A 14,246-nucleotide genomic window follows, 5' to 3' on the forward strand; every position below is an offset into this window, starting at 1 on the left:
CGAGACTGCGTTGCAATTTTACCCGAGGCATGGCGCGCCAGTGGCAATAAAATAGTGAAAAAGCTTTGCCTGTACCCGTGTACCGGTCAATATACACTTTTTGGCAGAAACAAAATTGATTGAAACGTGTAATAAACTGTCTGCACAGCTTGTTCTAAAAACATTCTCCTTTAAATGGCATGGAGGTGTTCTTCCAGTGTAGGCATGGACGTTGAAGGAAATATTTGTACGTTGACACGTGGGGAGGGGGGGGGGGGGATTTCTATTTCATGTAGAAAACTGGAGACTGCGAAACACAACTTGTTGGAATGGGGTTTTCTTTTCGGTTGTCCTACAGCAACTCTTGTACAAATAATTGTAGGTTTCTCTTTCAACCCTCTTGGAATTTGGCTCCTAGCTAGAGACAATGACGACGGAATTCCGTATGTCATGATAATGATAATAAACGTGAATTTCGTCAGGTGGACTGACACAAAACAAAACCAGTTGGCTCAAGAAATAACTTAATTGAAATCAGTTATGAGGTTCACTCAGCATTTCCTTACTTCTCCAAAAGTTTTGACCTCATATCTCAGCATTGCCTTCAACACAAACTACACAAAAGGCGCACCACTACATTGGTGACCATTTCAGATAAAACTTATGAGATCTGCCAATTACTAACACATTACTAATGACTCCAAAGACAAGTTAAAGCATATGCGTGGAAATGTTACTGCCACTGAGAAGACGCTGAAACAGCTACTTATAAAACACATATAAGTCCGATTTTGACACACCCAGAGTCAGCTTTGAACGCTACGTTTGAAAAGCTGTCAACTATTACAGGACCCATGCAATATAATTTAATTCGCTCTAGCCTTTAAGATTATAAATGCAATCTAGGCCTCAAAGCCATATAACCTTATGTCTTCATTTAGTCTTAACGTCTGTCTGGAAAATTAGGTTCTGAACGTCCATGAATGCAAGGCATATCGCCACGCCGCTCTACGTGACATGTGATTTCTACACCACGATTTATACCCTGTAGTACCGATAGTCGCCACAAGTTTGGCAACATAAGACGTCATACCAAAGCCTTTCTCAGCTCACACTTCGTGGTCATCTGTTGAATAGAAGATAACCTTCCCCTCATACGAAGCCATTAATAATGGACCACATTTTCGGAATGCGCTAGCTCAGTTTTCTATTACGCAGGATTGTCAATTCGCCCTGCAGAAACCTTTATGTTCCAATCACCTTTTGCTAATGAACTTGTCCTATAAGCTGTTTATTATTGCTCTAGATTCAGAGTTCCTATTAAATAAATGAATGACTCTAAAAACAATAGGGCTCTCGCATGATCCGACATAGTGTGCGTTATCCTGGCTGCTGGGATAAAAGAGTTTAAATATTTCTCCAGCGATAATAGGGTTGTCCTCATTGCATTAAGACCTGCAATATTACAGGTATTATTGCTGATACCGGGATTCAGCATCATCTATCCGTGGCGCCAACAGATTGATAAGGGTGACATTTAGGCATAATACTACTACGTGACGTAGCGAATATACTTGTCATAACGGTGGCTACAGCCGAAGTGTTTACGGCTTTTAATGCCCTCTGCATTAGCTAAGCGAGGTCTGCTGCTAACAGCGAAAAGAATGCAAGTTCTCCAACACCTACCCCTCGCTCAGTTAAAGCTCAAAGGCTGCAAGTTAAAACGCCTCTAGGAACACTTCCAATAGATGCAATTTGCATTTCTATTCAGTTGGAAGAGGTGTGTCTAAAGTATGCGTTGTGCATACACAGCTCGGAAGATTTTTTAAACAAAAATATGAGCGCTACACTTTTGAGTCCCAAATCCAAGCGGTCTTCACTTATTTTACGCTCTGGACGCCGTCGCGGAAATCACGTTCCAACTTTCTAGAATAACTGCGTTTTCTTCTTACTCGTTTTTCCGCGGCCACTTGGCCCCTTCTGAAGGGGGAGGGGCGAAAAACCATTGACACCGCAGCTTGCTTGTAACTATATATTCCAACGTTTTTAGAGCTGGTATGAAAACGTTGATCTAGTTCTACGCTCTCCATTCCTTCCCTTCCAAAACCACCTTTAAGGCAAAGCATATGCTTCATATATTTTGCCTTCTTTTACGCATAGCTCCTATATTTTGGGTGGTCAAATTTCCTGTTACCTGAGTTTATACGAGCATTAGAAAAATAAAATATGCTGCTTTGCACCTCCACTAACAGCCGTGGCAGGATACCTGCAAGTGTGCGTATGTTGGCTACATTGTAGAGGTGCGAAAGATTCTTAACTAAAGTTAAATAAACTATGCTAAAAGATTGGCTGGAATGTGTGCCTTCTGCAATGGATACAAATAAATGATTAAAAGCATCTACCAGTTAAACCGGCCAGACGAGCGCCATCTACTGTATTCTCATTTCATACAGGCTTTTGTTTTAAGTTAAACAGAGTATTGAGCCTCTTCCAGACAATATCTGAGTGCCTGACTACCTCCTCATTAAATTGGTTACTCATATAAATTCGTTTTGTTTGCCAATTTAGAGTTTTAGCTTTATTTCTCGCCGTTTTATACTTCTTAAGATCGTCTAAATCTTTCGCTTTTAGAAAGCGCTTAAAGAGTGCGTTCTTTATTCTTGTCGGCTTCAAGCATTCCCTAGTTATCCATGGCGTGCGTGCCTTTGAAGCTCCTATACCTTTGTCTTGTATGGAATGCACGCACAATACAGCTATTTATAAATGGAAATAAATACTGTACTTTTCCTTTGCATCATTTGCCTCATGGTCACTTCTCTAGTTTACTGTCTTTAATTTCTCATAAAATGCCTGCAGCGTGGTCTAGTTGATGCCTTGAATATGCATAGAATGCAGTGTTCTCGCTGGTTTACTGTGGGTGGCTGAGAGGTTCAGAGACAGGTAATTTGGCAGATGATCACTAAGATCAGCTGCCAGTACACCAGACATTGGCGATTGGTCGCATGCATTAGTGATGGAATTGTCCAGTAGCGTTGAAGTTGCACTCGAAACACGTGTTGGCTGGTTCATAACACTTACAAATCCGTTGGCCTCTAGTATGGTGTCTAACTCTCGCAGGAGAGTTGACTTTTCGAGTAAGCTAATGTTTAAATCCCCGCCTAAAATAAGTGAACCTTGATGATCATTTATCCAGCTAAAATACTTATCCATAAAGGAGAGAAATGTGCAACAATTTCCATTGGGTGAGCGATATGTGACGGTCAAAAGTTGGGAATTGATTGTAGGGTAAGCATTTCGCAGTCATTGGTTATAACACAAAAATTGTCGAGTAATTCGAATTTTAGATATCTTTTGTACAGTATCGTAACTCCTCCTCTCATAAAGTTCTGGTTGAAAATATCTGGAGTATCCAGGAAGATATAGAACATGATTGGCTTTCGTACAAAGTCTGAGAGATTATGACAAAGTCAAAAGTAAAGCTAGAACTGGCAAGAAAAGTGCATATATTATCACTTTTGTTTCGGGCTGATCAAGAATTTAAATAAAAAATGGAGATGTTGCTATATTTGTCAGAAAACAGGTGCTTAACTCATAAGGTGTCAGCAAATCATGACTTGAGGCGATCTGGAACTCCGTGGTCACTGAGGCATATTGTAATTATTTTGTTAACATCCGTAAGACTAAGCCAGAATATTTTGAAATATAAAGTTAAAATGCATGCGAACGCAGATTGCAAAGGGACGAAGACATCGCAATGCAGAAATGTCAATTTTCAGGTGTACCTGCTGCGTGCGGTACACATCATAGGATGCAGCAAAGAACAGAATAAGATGCGAAATCAGGCCAAGGAAATTCGTTCTACATGCTCGATTACCGCAGGTATTATATAGATATGTACAGATGCCGTTCATGGTAGATTTCTCATTACAGGTAAAAAGAAGGAACAAAGTCGGCCGGGAAAACAGATTTAACTGCAGTAATGTAACTGAGTTTGCATACAACCTTGAAAAAGTGATCTCCATAAAATCAGAAAGTGGCACAGTCACCTCCAAGCCTTTGAAACTATGTTAACACAATTTCGCCATCCTGAATATTGTTCATTATTATACCAAGTAACTGTGATCATCCCGAAGCTGTCATTTTAGCTTCCCGTGTCTCAAAGAAATCGGCCTAAGTTTTAAAAATAGGCTTTTGAGATATTTAGGCAACTTCTTGACATACTTGTACCAGTATTAACAACATAAGAAGAAATGTCAATAATCTGGTTTTAGGTCTGAGCCCAAATCAATCTGTGCGCGCCTCCTTCCTCTTCATCCTCGAACTCTTAGCTACGCCTCTACGCAGAGTTACAAAAGTAATTTTTAAGCTTGTTAATTTTTGTATTTAGATTTTTAATGTTCACGGTGCGATGTCTTGTAGCAATTGGGGATTTCTAGCTAGCCATTCTTGATAGCCGCATCAGTTCTCATAATTTTGAAACTGCGATTACCCATGGCTCAGTTACTGAAGAATGTTTCTATTCAGCGCCAAAACACATGCACATTAAGAAATACCAGCGCTCTAAGTCCTGGCTAGTGCATCCAATATATGGCACAACTTCCTTGCCGCCTTCTCTGTCCTGCCTGCATTGCGGGGCTCACCGCTGCTTACTACTGCATTCTAAATGTGGAAAATGTTAACTTCAACTTCACAATCAACACAGATAAGGTTCTTTCGCTACTGCAGTATTCTTGTCTTCGGTCACTCTGCCAACTAGACACAGCTTGAGGCAGCGGGCATGGTTCTGCAAATTTCCATTCCTCAACTTTCAATCCAGTAAATATTTAGTCCACTGTTTTATATACACATATTTAAGTATTAACAGCAAAACCCAATGATGGGTGCAGCTTTTCAATATCATAATGTAACAGAAGACAGCAAAGACCCGCTTAGGTATATACATTAATTCCTCTTTTTGACTGCATATTCACATGCTGGGTGGAGCAAGCCGTGTACACGACCGGATAACTCTCAATACCTATACCTCAATCTCTTTCTCAATGCCTCCATTGGTTTTAGCTCCGGAACCCGTGGGAATCAGAGGAAGTCCCGCTTTTATTCTCCTGAGTCTGCGCCAGGGACTTCCGGTTCGCAAAAGAAAGTGGACTACACACGGAGGCGACGCTGTGTCGAGTGATAGCGAACTGTAATTGCGTCTCGAGAGGGAACGTTGGTCGTCTCCGTTCCGAGATTCGCTGCCGATGAATTTGGTCTGAGACACTCCAGAGAGCAGTCGTCAATTGTCTCTGGAGCGTCGGAAGCAGGCACCGGAACAGAGCCATAAACGTCAATGCGTCCATCGATGTTCGGTGGACAGCTATTCCCTATTTGGCATTGAGACACGGTCCGAACTACAATCAGGGGACGCTGCAGGGCGGCGATAACAAGGGTAGAGGACGTAGAAAGCATTCACTGCAAAGAAAAGAAGAACAACGGCGTTTTATGCGTTCCCCGAGTAACGGGTCAGAACGAGCAGGCGGCCTGCTGTGATCTTTTTGCCGGCCATGTACATTGAATAAACGCCCGGCAGGGACAGGGATGGAAGAGCAGTACGTAGTCGTGGCAGAGTTAGGGAGGCTTGGGGAGCACTCTATTCACCCTGAATAGGGTGGAGTTACCAAGCAAACGGCCGACGGCAATAAAGGGTCGGGAGCAAGGGACATCAGCTCCAGTGAAAAAGTTCTTGTCTCTGTCAGAGAAGGGTTTCCTTTCGGGAAGTCCTTTTTCTTTAGTTGTTTTTCGTCTTAGTTTTGTAGTTGAAGTGTCTTTCTCGGTCCTTGTCATCTGGACAGCAATGAAAGTTTGTTTCCAAGATTCTTAGTAACATTCTTTGCGCAGTGAGTAGCTGAGGACATTTTTGAATGTGCCCATAATATCCATTTTTTTTTTTGGCATCAAACAGATGACGAAAAATAAGCAGGTGCCAAGTATCTTTTATGACTGCCTCAACGGCGCTCATTCTATATCCGTCTTACGAATATTTAGCGCAACTTCTCTTTAATTTACTCACTAAAACAAAACCATTATAAAAGTTTGCATTTAGCTAACACGCTTATTTAGGTTTTTTTTTTTTTCATATGTCCGCCCAATGCAAACTGCAGTTTTAATCACGAAATGTCTTCATATCCCGCTGCCGGTGCAGTGGAAGGATAACATGGCATCAAACCGGAGATGGTTACAAGATGAATCCAAACGTTAACGAAACTGAAAACACCAAGTCTTCCCTAACCGAAGGTTCATGTTTTTGTTGGTCACTTTCTGACGTCTATATACTCCGCTACACTGGAGCAGCACTTGCGTCAACAAGCGCGCACAGCGAAGGTGTCTATGCTCTGAGCTGCAGCCCGAGCGGCACATGCTCATTCCTGCCACCTCTACACGACCAAAGTGATACCACAGCATCAGTTTCCATCATTAATTAACGAACTGGTCGTAACTGCCAAACCATACCTCAGGCGCCAGCCCTCTGTGGGCTGTCTAAATGCTGCGAGGTGCTTTCGCGCCATGCACAAAAAAAAAAAAAAGGATATTGTGACCACTGGGAGATTCTAAACACGTAAATACCATGCTCCTGAAAGTGCAAAACGTTATCTGAGCACAACTGCGATATTTAATTATGTAGTAATAGTCAGGTAAAATCAGACCGTGGACTGTTGAGTGCTCGGCACGAATTGCATTGAGAATCGAGTGTTCTGCCTCCGCGTATAAAGGGTTTAATCTCCATCGCTTCTCATGAGACGGTAAAAAAGCCTGCTTAAAAATCTATTACCCTGATGCACAAAAAGAATTGTGAGAAAAGTACGAGCGCACACGGGATGTGTTGTCGGTCGAACAGCGTGGGCATCACAACGTGGGCCTATTTATAATTCAGTGAATATGTTTTGGTGCGTCTGGCAAGCTGTATTTTACTGACTAAACACAGACCGAAGGAAACCCTGTGTCGATTTTACTTCTCACTTAAACAAAAAGAATCTATTCAGCCAGCAATTATACCGTTGTTTTGTTTTATTTATCTCTCAGCTGCATAGATCTATAATGTGGTATTATTATAGAAAACCACAGAAATAAGAAAACTGTTTGCCATGGCAGCCATTATCCTGCCTCGCCTAAGTGATGTTGGTGCTAGCTGACCGGAAACGCTACGGTCAGCTAGCACCAACAGGTCAGGGAAATATTGCGTTGTACAGTCGTAACCGTCTAGTGAATTTCTCGCCCCCATCTAACTCACCTGTTCACGGCAGGAGAAAGTGTAAAACATAGACAAAATTTATATTCCCCATTACAATTTTTTCATATAATGAATTTTTAGTTTAACTTGAATAATTAAACAACTGTGTAAGCGACTCAAAATGATCGTGTCCAATTTCTCTAACGTCCTAAATGTTTTCCACACGATGTTTTACGCGGAAGTATATATAGCTCGTCCCGCAATAAAGCTGGCGCATGCCGCGGTTGATGATCTGCGAGAAATATTCTGATTGGCCGAGATGGTCATAACGTCATAGCCACATGGAATCATGTGGCTTGGTTTGGGTTGAGGGGGTCTAACGTCCCAAAGCGACTCAGGCTATGAGAGACGCCGTAGTAGAGGACTCCGGAAATTTCGACCACCTGGGGTTCTTTAAAGTGCACTTGACATTCAATAAGGCTAACGATTTGAAGTAGGTTACCCTAAAGAGGTAATCCATAAAATAAAGTAATTAAATAAAACATTTTTTTTTTCGTCATTGAGGTTCGAACATAAGGTGTGCTTCATTCAAAGCAGGTGTTCAACCCATAGGCCGCGAATGCTCGTTGGCACCAAGTGTGTTAGTGGGGCGCTTCGAAAACACGTCGTGGTAGGTACGGCTCACTAATCTTTGTTTCGGCTATGTACGGATAATAGAGTAATAATAATTTAAAGAACTAGAATAACACATGCAATGTTTTAATTATCGGAGTGAAAAGCAGTTTCACAGGCGCAATATCACGTCTACAACTGGGGCAAGCTTTAGCGCCCTCGTAATTCTGCCGGAGATTTTCGATTACTACACCACTTTAACTGGCCAGAATGCAATCAAACCACGATTGTAGGTTGTAGCGCACAAAACCCACGATTACAGGTTGTAGTGCAAAAAAAGGGTTTGGGAAGATGGCCATACTAAAAGCAACATGTAGATGCAGTGAGAAACAAAAGGTTTCCTTTGCACGAATGATTAAAATCATTATTTCCTCTTTTTCGACAGCCGCCAACATGCAGCTTTATCACTGTGGTTGTAGCGCATGGAATGGGTATGTACGCGTTGCTACATTCTGTATTCTTTAGCATCGCCGCTGTGGTGCAGTGGTTAAGATCCCAGACTACTGTGCCGGAGTGCGCGGGTTGGAAACCGACCGATGGTGGTTGCGTTTCGATGGGGGCGAAACAAAGAGCCCTCTGTGTACTGGGCGGGATGCCGGTGCCGGTTAAACATCCCCATTTGGTCGAAATTACTCCGAAGCCCTTCACTAAGGCACCTCTTTCTCTATTTCCGCTTTCGCTTTCACCTACCCCCTTCTTTTATGGCATGGTCAGGTGTCCACAGGAGAAAGTGGTGGTGGTGGTGAACACTTTTATTTTCCGGAAGGGGTGACACCGGAGTTCCGGTACCGCTCGCGTCCAGGAGCCCGATATCACCCTAAGAGGCAGGGGTTAATAGACGAAGCGGTTCGCCACTTCGGTTGCCAGACGGATAATGTTGTAGTAAACCCTTCTTACTACTGTTCGTTCCCGCGACTATATTATTTTCGTTTTCGCTCATGATGCACCAAGATATAATAGTAATTGGTTCACAGGAAAGGAAAGGCGCAGTATCTGTCACACTTCTCCAGTGTACACCAGAACCACACCTTAAGGGAATCGAGGGAGGTAGGAGTGAAAGGCGAAAGAGAGAAAGGTGTGCTGTAGTGGATGGCTTATGGGTAATTTTGATCACCTGGGTATTTTTAACGTGCACTGACATCGCACAGCACGCGGACGCCTCTCCATTTCACCTTTATTAAAACGCTGCCGCCGGCGGTTGGTTTTCCGCAACCGCCAGCGACTGCTACAAAAGGCATTCTTCACCGTTTGCACAATGTTCCATTTTAGCCCCGTCGGGATGGTGCAGTGATAAGACGCCCGACTACTGTGCCGGAATGAATGAATGAAAAACTTTATTTACACAAAGGGAATTCTCCCGGCGTTGGTGGGGCCCTCAGTCCAGGGCCCCAGTGGCCTTTGCCGTCTTGCGCGCTCTGTCAATCAGCTTGAGCTGGTCGTCAGGCGTCGAGCAGGACAGCGCAGCCTCCCACTGCTCCGGTGTTGTGTGGTGCTTATTGGTGCTACCTGTGTTTTTTGACAGGCCCATGTAACATGGTAGAGTGTAGGGGGTTCTCCGCATAGTGGGCATTTATTTTCACATGTAGTGGAGTGGATTTTACTGAGTAGACTCAGATTGGGGTATGTGTTAGTCTGTAGCTGCCTCCAGGCAACTGACTGCTCTCTATTGAGGTCTTCGTGGGGAGGTGGATAGATCCTCCTTAAGGCTCTTTGATGTTCAAGGATGGCTCCATAGCGTCTAGTGACTGCGTCCGGTTCTCCGTCGTTGTTGCCCCCCCGGTTGGCGTACGCTCGGGCATTGGCGTCGGCACGTTGGTTACCTTTGACAGTCTCATGGCCTGGTGTCCACGTTATGAAGCATCTCGAAAAGGTGATTTTTCTTGCCTTGAGTATGCGGATGGCCACAGTGGATATGCGTCCGCTGCTATACCTTCTGCATGCTTCATGCGAGTCCGTAATTATTTCTGTGGTAGCCTCCTCACCCTGGTGGGTGATAGCGAGAGCGATTGCCGCTTCCTCAGCCTCGAGAATGTTGTTGCTCTTGATCGAGGCGCAGTTGACTTCTTTAAGCTGGTGATCAACCACACTGGCTACCGCTCCGCGTTCTTCTTTGTATGTGGTCGCGTCGACGTACAATATGTTTTTTTTTCCTACGAGGCTTCTTTCGTGTGCCTCGGGTCTTGCCTCTCTTCTGGCCTTGTGTATTTTCGGATGCATGTTTTTCGGAATCGGGTTGACCTTAATGATCTCTCTTATTTCTTTCGGTATGCTCCGTGCTGTTTATTTCTCTGCAAGCATCTCTCATGCCCAGTATATTTAGCGTGTTCCTTCCCCTTTGCGTCTGCATAAGTCTTATTTTCTGCGCGAGAAGGTGGGCCTCGATGTGCTCTTGCACTGTGTTGTTTATGCCCAGTTTATTGAATTTTTCGGTCGAGGTGTTGACCGGTAGTCCAAGAGCTCATTTGTAGGCTTTCCTCAGGATTGCCTCCAGTTGTTCTTTTTCCTGTTCGAGCGGAATTTGGTAGGGGACGCCATATATAATTCGGCTTACAACGAGGGCGTGTACTAGCCTACATGTGTCCTCCTCGGACATGCCTCGTCTTCTGTTGGAGATTCTTGCTATCATTCGCGTGATCTGCGCGGTGGTACTTGCTAGCTGCCTGATTGTTTGATCTAAACGGCAATTGCTTTGTATCCGCATGCCTAGGATTTTTATTTCCGATACTTCCGGGATCTTCTTTTCCCCTATGTAGATGTCTATGGAGTTGTGCAGATCGTACCCTCTTCTGTGGACTCTGAGCACCTCAGATTTCTCCGGAGAACATTCAAGGCCGCAATGTCGAGCGTATGCGTTGACAGCGTCTGCTGCTCTCTGCAGACAGTCTTGCTTTTCTCCTAAGGATCCCCTGGTCACATAGATCGTGATGTCATCAGCATAGATAGCATGTCTGGCTCCTTCAATTTCCTCGAGTTTTTTTGCTAAGCCGATCATAACAATGTTAAAGAGCATAGGGGATATCACTGAGCCTTGCGGTGTTCCCTTTTTGGGGGTCGGGAAGGTGTCTGTCCTGATGCCGCCTACTCCAATGGTGGCGGTTCTGTTACTCAAGAAGGCTTTCACGTAGCTGTGTATTCCCTGCCCGCAATCTAAGTTGCAGAGCCCGTCTAGCACTGCCCTGTGACTGACATTGTCGAATGCCGCTTTGAGGTCGAGCGCGAGCAAGATGTTTTCTCCGTATTTCCGGACCGTGTTAAGCACCTCCTCCTTGATCTGCAGGAGGATGTCCTGTGTTGATAGATGTTTTCGGAATCCGAACATAGTGTGGGGCATGAGGTCATTGTCCTCCAGGTGGGTCTGCAACCTCTGAAGCACAATTCTTTCGTATACCTTTCCCAAACATGACGTAAATGAAATAGGTCGTAGATTTTCCAGGCTGGGAGTTCTTCCGGATTAAGGAATCATTACTATTTCCGCATGAGACCAGTCTTTCGGGATGGTCCCCTGCTCCCAGTGTGTGTTGATGAATTCAGTAAATCTGTGGATTGAATTCTCGTCCAAGTTCCTAATCATGGCGTTGGTAATGCCATCCTTGCCTGGGGTGGTGTTTTTTGTGGCAGACATAACAGCGTGTCTGACTTCTTCTATAGTAATGGGTTCGTCAAGAGTGGGATTTGCTTCTCCCGTGTATGGCGAGCTGTAGTCGGCGCCCGTTTCGTCACCGATGTATCGCTGCTTGATGTTCTCTAGCAGTTCCCGGTCTGTACCTTGGAATTGGTGCGCGATCCTTTGGATTGTCTTATGGTTTTCACATTTGGTCTTAGTTGGGTCTATGAGAGCCCTTAGCAATGCCCAAGTCTTGGCCAAACCTAGAGTCCCCTGTAGATCGTTGCATTTCTGGTCCCAGTCCCGTTTCGAGAGCTCCATCGCATATTCTTCGGCTTGTTTTGTGACCTCGGCGATCTTTAGCTTGAGCTTTCTGTTGTGTTTCTGCCTTTTCCATCTCTTTAGCAACCCCCGTCTAGCATCCCAGAGGTGTAAGAGATGTTTATCCACGTTGGGCGTTTTGTTGGTGAGAGTGACCTTCTTAGTGACTTTTTCCCAGTCGGATTTGATACCCTCTACCCAATCCTTAATGTCCTTGATCTCTGTATCATCGGACTCCGCCCTGGTCTTTCTATAGGCTTCCCACTGTGTGAGTCTAGCTTGGCCATAATTTTTCCTGATCAGAAGATTTTCTATCTGGATGCGAAAGATGCAGTGGTCACTGCCTAGCGCCTCCCCGTCGTTTTCCCATCTTGCCTGCCTTATTCCTTTGACGAACGCTAAGTCTGGGCACGAATCGCGGTTGATGCTATTTCCCACTCGCGTTGGTTGGGTGTGATCTGTGATTAGGCTGAGGCTTCTGCGATCAGCTTCTCTGGCTAGATCCTTGCCTTTCGGAGTTTCTCTGACATAGCCCCAGCTTTTATGCCAGGCATTAAAGTTCCCAAGGATGAGAAGGCCCCTCTTGCTTGCTGCTTGTTCTGCCTTGCCCAGCAGGTAGCTGAAGCTAGCGTTCTTTTTGCTGGGCGGGCTGTATACGTTAAGCAGGAAGATGCTTTCTTGGCTTCCCTTTTGGGTAATGACTTCGATAAGAACGTGGTCAATGTCCGTTCCGTCGATGTCGTGTCTTATTGCGGTGATAGTTTTGGCAACCAGCGTGGCGACCTTGCTTTCCCCCTGCCCCTCATATGCTGAGTAACCCGGGAGAGTAGGTGAGCAGCCGGTTTCCTGTAGGGCGATTATGTCTGGCGGTACTGTACAATTTGTGATATGTTGTTTAAGAAGACCCCGCTTTTTGCTGATCCCGCGGCAGTTCCATTGCCATATTTCAAGGGTTTCCAACTTGACCGAGCTCTTACGGTGCCTCGCCATGCTCGGTCAATGGCCTATCATAGGGTTTGCCTCTGGATTTCATGCTCGTGAATTGTACTAGGCGTTCTCTATCTCTTTGCGCATCTGCCTGGATGTTAGAAATGAGATTACTAAGATTAGCTAGTGAGTTGTTTATGGCTGCCATGGCAGTTGCGAATTCTTGCCGCCCTATGGTGGCTGGCTGAGTTTCATCTGTTCGCGCGTTCGTGTCAGTCTGCCCTGTTCTCTGAGCTTTGAGCTCTTCTATAAGGTTGTTAAGTTTCTGTCTCAGTTCAGCATTTTCCGCCCTGAGTGTCTGAATGGTTTGTCTTAGTTCTTGCACTTCGATAAGTTGTCCACTAGTGTTTTTACTGAATTGTGCCTGCGCGTTCGTGTTCTTAACAGTGGGAGAAGTAGAGAAAAGCTGCGCTGCCCAGCTCAACTTACTCTCTTCCTCCTTTTTTATCTTCTGCTGCTTCCCCTTTTTTGTTTGTGGTGGCTCCCTGGTCCTTGATCTCGAGCGCGACGCCGACCTGGACCTGGATGGCGAAGTAGCATCTGAGCTGAACCAGCGTTTCCGAGCCCGGCCGCGTCCGCCCGTGCCGCCATCGCCCTTTGCTGCGCTGTCGGTTTCCTCTTTCGTCCTGGTCCGTGGACTCCTCGGTTTTCTTAGGCGTTGCTTGCACTCCTTTGCCCCTGTGGGATGCTCTTCCTTGCACAGCGCACACCTGGGACCGTCCTCGATGACTGGTTCACCGCAGTTCGAGCACACAACGGCGTCAGGTGTCGGGCATACGTCCGCCCTATGGCCAGGCTTGAAGCATATATAGCAAACTTGGCGCGATGATCGGTAGAGGTAGCAACGCGTCTCACCGCCGTAGTAATAAAAGTAGCGGGGAACGATCTTGCCTTCGAATGTTATGACGGCGCTTTGAGATTTTCCAAGCATTCGTGCATAAAGGATTTTCACTCCTTGGGTGCGTACCCTAAGATGGGACAGCAATTCGGTAGGTGTTGAACCGACATCCAAAAAAAGGCGAAAAGAAAAGGCGTCCGTGTGCTGTGCGATGTCAGCGCACGTTAAAGATCCCCAGGTGGTCGAACTTACTCCGTAGCCCTCCTTATTTCTTTCACTCTTTCCACTTTCACTCCCACCTTCCTACCTTCCCTTACGACGCGGTTGAGGTGTCGACAGAAAACAAGTGAGACAATTACCGCACCTTTCCCTTCCTATAAATCATTCAGTTTTCTCATCGGATTCCTAAGTAGTTGCCTGGCAATTGGTGGGAGAGCGTACGGAGAACGAACATAAGAAGGCTAAACGAGCTGGAAAAGCTAAGAATAACCAGCTGTACCTTGGCTAGCGCTACGAGTATCCTAGCATAGCCGAGCTAAGCCCTGATGGTGTTGGTACAGGTGGGTCACCGCCGCTTGCGGCGTGGGCTATCCTGGCACCGAATTTTTATCTGTTCTTGGCCGTCATTGCACACGCCA

The sequence above is a fragment of the Amblyomma maculatum genome, chromosome 10 (genome assembly GCF_055883805.1).
Source record: "Amblyomma maculatum isolate TAMU_Amacu chromosome 10, ASM5588380v1, whole genome shotgun sequence".
Classification (NCBI taxonomy): domain Eukaryota; kingdom Metazoa; phylum Arthropoda; class Arachnida; order Ixodida; family Ixodidae; genus Amblyomma; species Amblyomma maculatum.